The following is a 7,001-nucleotide window of genomic DNA, read 5'->3' on the forward strand; positions in this document are numbered from 1 at the left end:
GCTGAATGGATACAAAAACAAGACCCATATATATGCTGTCTACAAGAGACCCACTTTAGACCTAGGGACACATACAGACTGAAAGTGAGGGGATGGAAAAAGATATTCCATGCAAATGGAAATCAAAAGAAAGCTGGAGTAGCTATACTCATATCAGATAAAATAGACTTTAAAATAAAGAATGTTACAACAGACAAGGAAGCACACTACATAATGATCCAGGGATCAATCCAAGAAGAAGATATAACAATTATAAATATATATGCACCCAACATAGGAGCACCTCAATACATAAGGCAACTGCTAACAGCTATAAAAGAGGAAATTGACAGTAACACAATCATAGTGGGGGACTTTAACACCTCTCTTACACCAATGGACAGATCATCCAAAATGAAAATAAATAAGGAAACAGAAGCTTTAAATGACACAATAGGCCAGATAGATTTAATTGATATATATAGGACATTCCATCCAAAAACAGCAGATTACACGTTCTTCTCAAGTGCGCACGGAACATTCTCCAGGATAGATCACATCTTGGGTCACAAATCAAGCCTCAGTAAATTTAAGAAAATTGAAATCATATCAAGCATCTTTTCTGACCACAACGCTATGAGATTAGAAATGAATTACAGGGAAAAAAACGTAAAAAGGACAAACACATGGAGGCTAAACAATACGTTACTAAATAACCAAGAGATCACTGAAGAAATCAAAGAGGAAATAAAAAAATACCTAGAGACAAATGACAATGAAAACACGACGACCCAAAACCTATGGGATGCAGCAAAAGCGGTTCTAAGAGGGAAGTTTATAGCTATACAAGCCTACCTAAAGAAACAAGAAAAATCTCAAGTAAACAATCTAACCTTACACCTAAAGAAACTAGAGAAAGAAGAACAAACAAAACCCAAAGTTAGCAGAAGGAAAGAAATCATAAAGATCAGAGCAGAAATAAATGAAATAGAAACAAAGAAAACAATAGCAAAAATCAATAAAACTAAAAGTTGGTTCTTTGAGAAGATAAACAAAATTGATAAGCCATTAGCCAGACTCATCAAGAAAAAGAGGGAGAGGACTCAAATCAATAAAATCAGAAATGAAAAAGGAGAAGTTACAACAGACACCGCAGAAATACAAAGCATCCTAAGAGACTACTACAAGCAACTTTATGCCAATAAAATGGACAACCTGGAAGAAATGGACAAATTCTTAGAAAGGTATAACCTTCCAAGACTGAACCAGGAAGAAACAGAAAATATGAACAGACCAATCACAAGTAATGAAATTGAAACTGTGATTAAAAATCTTCCAACAAACAGAAGTCCAGGACCAGATGGCTTCACAGGTGAATTCTATCAAACATTTAGAGAAGAGCTAACACCCATCCTTCTCAAACTCTTCCAAAAAATTGCAGAGGAAGGAACACTCCCAAACTCATTCTATGAGGCCACCATCACCCTGATACCAAAACCAGACAAAGACACTACAAAAAAAGAAAATTACAGACCAATATCACTGATGAATATAGATGCAAAAATCCTCAACAAAATACTAGCAAACAGAATCCAACAACACATTAAAAGGATCATACACCACGATCAAGTGGGATTTATCCCAGGGATGCAAGGATTCTTCAATATACGCAAATCAATCAATGTGATACACCATATTAACAAATTGAAGAATAAAAACCATATGATCATCTCAATAGATGCAGAAACAGCTTTTGACAAAATTCAACACCCATTTCTGATAAAAACTCTCCAGAAAGTGGGCATAGAGGGAACCTACCTCAACATAATAAAGGCCATATATGACAAACCCACAGCAAACATCATTCTCAATGGTGAAAAACTAAAAGCATTTCCTCTAAGATCAGGAACGAGACAAGGATGTCCACTCTCACCACTATTATTCAACATAGTTTTGGAAGTCCTAGCCACGGCAATCAGAGAAGAAAAAGAAATAAAAGGAATACAAATTGGAAAAGAAGAAGTAAAACTGTCACTGTTTGTGGATGACATGATACTATACATAGAGAATCCTAAAACTGCCACCAGAAAACTGCTAGAGCTAATTAATGAATATGGTAAAGTTGCAGGATACAAAATTAATGCACAGAAATCTCTTGCATTCCTATACACTAATGATGAAAAATCTGAAAGAGAAATTATGGAAACACTCCCATTTACCATTGCAACAAAAAGAATAAAATACCTAGGAATAAACCTACCTAGGGAGACAAAAGACCTGTATGCAGAAAATTATAAGACACTGATGAAAGAAATTAAAGATGATACCAACAGATGGAGAGATATACCATGTTCTTGGATTGGAAGAATCAACATTGTGAAAATGAGTATACTACCCAAAGCAATCTACAGATTCAATGCAATCCCTATCAAATTTCCAATGGCATTTTTTACGGAGCTAGAACAAATCATCTTAAAATTTGTATGGAGACACAAAAGACCCCGAATAGCCAAAGCAGTCTTGAGGCAAAAAAATGGAGCTGGAGGAATCAGACTCCCTGACTTCAGACTCTACTACAAAGCTACAGTAATCAAGACAATATGGTACTGGCACAAAAACAGAAACATAGATCAATGGAACAAGATAGAAAGCCCAGAGATTGACCCACGCACCTATGGTCAACTAATCTATGACAAAGGAGGCAAAGATATACAATGGAGAAAAGACAGTCTCTTCAATAAGTGGTGCTGGGAAAACTGGACAGCTACATGTAAAAGAATGAAATTAGAATACTCCCTAACACCATACACAAAAATAAACTCAAAATGGATTAGAGACCTAAATATAAGACTGGACACTATAAAACTCTTAGAGGAAAACATAGGAAGAACACTCTTTGACATAAATCACAGCAAGATCTTTTTTGATCCACCTCCTAGAGTAATGGAAATAAAAACAAAAATAAACAAGTGGGACCTAATGAAACTTCAAAGCTTTTGCACAGCAAAGGAAACCATAAACAAGACGAAAAGACAACCCTCAGAATGGGAGAAAATATTTGCAAATGAATCAACGGACAAAGGATTAATCTCCAAAATATATAAACAGCTCATTCAGCTCAATATCAAAGAAACAAACACCCCAATCCAAAAATGGGCAGAAGACCTAAATAGACATTTCTCCAAAGAAGACATACAGACGGCCACGAAGCACATGAAAAGATGCTCAACATCACTAATTATTAGAGAAATGCAAATCAAAACTACAATGAGGTATCACCTCACTCCTGTTAGAATGAGCATCATCAGAAAATCTACAAACAACAAATGCTGGAGAGGGTGTGGTGAAAAGGGAAACCTCTTGCACTGTTGGTGGGAATGTAAATTGATACAGCCACTATGGAGAACAATATGGAGGTTCCTTAAAAAACTAAAAATAGAATTACCACATGACCCAGCAATCCCACTACTGGGCATATACCCAGAGAAAACCGTAATTCAAAAAGACACATGCACCCGAATGTTCATTGCAGCACTATTTACAATAGCCGGGTCATGGAAGCAACCTAAATGCCCATCAACAGACGAATGGATAAAGAAGCTGTGGTACATATATACAATGGAATATTACTCAGCCATAAAAAGGAACGAAATTGAGTCATTTGTTGAGACGTGGATGGATCTAGAGACTGTCATACAGAGTGAAGTAAGTCAGAAAGAGAAAAACAAATTCGTATATTAATGCATGTATGCGGAACCTAGAAAAATGGTACAGATGAGCCAGTTTGCAGGGCAGAAGTTGAGACACAGATGTAGAGAATGGACATATGGACACCAAGGGGGGAAAACTGCGGTGGGGTGGGGATGGTGGTGTGCTGAATTGGGCGATTGGGATTGACATGTGTACACTGATGTGTATAAAACTGATGCCTAATAAGAACCTGCAGTATAAAAAAACAAACAAAACAACTAATACTAAACTTTCATTGGGTTATTTGTATGGAAATATGTTAATATAAATGTTTCAGACATTACATGAAATTTCTAAAAATCTTATATTTGTATTTGTATGGAAATGTGTATGGAAATATGTTAATATAAATGTTTCAGACATTAAAAAAAAAAAGAATAATTAGAGGAAAAATAAAGAGCTCAGTTTTAGATGTGGTGTTTGATATATGTGAGACATCTTATGTAAGCAATAGATATCTGAACCCTCTGTTCTTATATCTTTTGATTTTGGTCACAGTAATTGCATACCTTTTTTTCTAAGAACCATCTTCTATTTACCTTTTTATGTACATTACCCAGCAAATTCCTGGGGTCACAGTTGGTGCTTAATACATATTTAATAATCTTCTCAAAAATAAGCATCTTTTCCCCTAAACTTTACATTTATCAGTGTGTCCTCATCCCGACTGTAAAATTTCAGATGATTCTAGTCCACGTCTTCCGAATAGTACTTGAAGCTTAGAATAGAGAATACTATTCTGGGTCGAATTCACTTTGCAGTCTGGCCAATTTCCCACTACCCACCTCCCATTCCCCCACCCCCGGGCTGGTTTTAAAATTCCTAGATTGAATTCTATACTTTGTCATTTGCCATAAAAAAAAACTCAAGATACTCCTACTTGGACAAGCAGGGACCGCTTTTGAAAGTTAGCACTGAACCAGAGCACATTTCCTGATAGCTTCAAACTACAGTGGGACTCCCATAATTGTGGTCTTGACCCAGACCCTCTCAACCCACTCCCTTTCCCCCAATAACTGGACTTAGGGATAACTAAAAATGGCAGCAGAAGGTTAACTAGCAACAATCCACAATTTTGCTTTAACTTTTAAAATGCAACATTTCGGATTAAGTTTTGTTAAAAAAAAATGGTCATTTAACATTTTTGATTTCTGTAGGAACTTTCTAGCTTGCTTAGTAACAATTTTGTCTTAGATCACTAAAGAAATCTTACCTTCAGGAAAATGGCATAAGTAATCTGCTAAATAACAAAGTCTTGCTAATAATAATCAGCCCGGGCTTCCCGACCAGAAAGGCCTCCTCAGAATGACTAGAGAAGGTAAGTGTGTAGCTTACTCCTTCCTTGTTCACCCCCAAAGTGTGCTCTCTGCTCTGTATGTACGTGTAACTTTTAAAATATTTAAAGGCGGGGCAAGAGTCTCACGTCCGTATTTCCCAATTAGCTTGGCATGATGCCCTACAATAAAGTGCTTATTTTTCACATGGGAATCTCTTTTACAAATGAAGATGAAAATATATATATTATCTTTTAAGTAATTGCTTATGTGATACTGCAGATACCAGGGAGTGTAACTAAACAAAAATATAATTAAACTTTCTTCTTCCTATGCATCTTAGGTCTATTGCTGGTTAACACTTCTTCAGGCTGTATCATTTATTAGATCAAGGCACACTACAAAGCTGCTTATAATCCCTTTGCCTAAAAAGTGAGGTCAAATGATATTAAGATGCCAAAGATCAGCCTGCACAATCCTCTTCTACTTCTAGTCAACACAGTCAACAATCCAAAATAATTAAACGGAGAACAAAAATGTGTATTTTCTTCCAATTCCAATAATTCCCATTGGTAACAGAACTGAAATGCTAAACACTCACTTGGCAGACTTACCGAAAAAAATTTCAGGTCGGGCAGTTGAGATAAAATCATGACTGAACACTTGCCAAATCCACCCTCACTTACCTCCTCTCAGCATTACCTCCCACCAATAATTCCTCAAATAGACTAGATGAGTCAACCCCAAATTTGAAGTGTAGGAGCCAAAAACCCCGCAACATCCCCAAACATTGAGGCAGCTAACCAAGGCTTGGGGGTGTAAGCCACAGACCAGAGACACTTGCTATCTGCTCTTTTATTTTACCAATGAGTAGCAGATGTGCTCTTGTCAACCAGTTATGGGAGCTGATGGGGAGGACAAGGCATTTTGGAAATCTGCTTAGAGCAGCAAGTCTTTGAGCAATAGTCATATCAATACTAAACCACAGCAGCTTATAACCAAACACATCAACCACACCCTCATCTGTCCCGGGTATGTATTTTACAGTTTCTTGCATAAGTTACCAAAAATTAAAGTCTTATATCTGGCAAATTATATACAATCTGTAATGTGCAGTTATTGCTACTGTGTCTTCCCTCTTTCAATGGTAAACTGTTCTCTTCTTTTAGGAGGAAGTTCAACTTTCATATATTAGAGATCCCAGACTATTTCCCTACTCCTATTTGGGATTCTATTTGAGGGAAAAGGGGGTTGGGAGTGGTTATGAAACGTTTGATAAATACTAGGTTAAACCAAGTTTTAAACAGTTCCTTTAGCAGGATGTCTCAGACTCTTTAATATGATGATGTGCATTATTATAAATCTCTGGGAGGTAGGGGAATAAAGCATATAGCATGTGCAAAGCACATTTGCTCATGGAATCCTTTTCATGGAACATGTGGGATTGAGGGTTTCACGGAACACACTGGGAAATGCTGGCTTAGGTATATGTTAGTTTTTACAGGCTAGCTTGGTACTTACTTTGTAACACAGAGTCTATGAAAAAAAATCATTTTTTGAGTTTGAAACATCCTGTTTAGAAACAAACTTGTGGAATGCAACCAAATCACATGCATTTAGACATCTCCAGCCACTGTATAATTTTACTTTTGAGATTTTTCCTCAATGGTATATAAACCTCAAACAAAATTTCCAAATTTCTTCAGATTAAAGTAAAAAACAAAAACTCAAACTAAACACCTGAAAAATGTTACTCCTAAAGCACACGATGTGTATCAATAATCCAAATAAAGTTTACTTGTAAGGTACAACTGCAAAAATGAGGGAATTTCTACATGTACAAAGGCATGGATAAAGAGTATGAAACTTAATTACATCTGGATTTGAATCCTGTCAACTGGCAGGTATGAGACATTGAGACTGAACAATTTGACCAAGAGCATTTTCCTCACTTACAAAGTGCTGATAAGATACCTGTTCTGCGTGGTTGTTTTGAGG

This window comes from Balaenoptera ricei, chromosome 4 (assembly GCF_028023285.1).
Source record: "Balaenoptera ricei isolate mBalRic1 chromosome 4, mBalRic1.hap2, whole genome shotgun sequence".
NCBI lineage: Eukaryota > Metazoa > Chordata > Mammalia > Artiodactyla > Balaenopteridae > Balaenoptera > Balaenoptera ricei.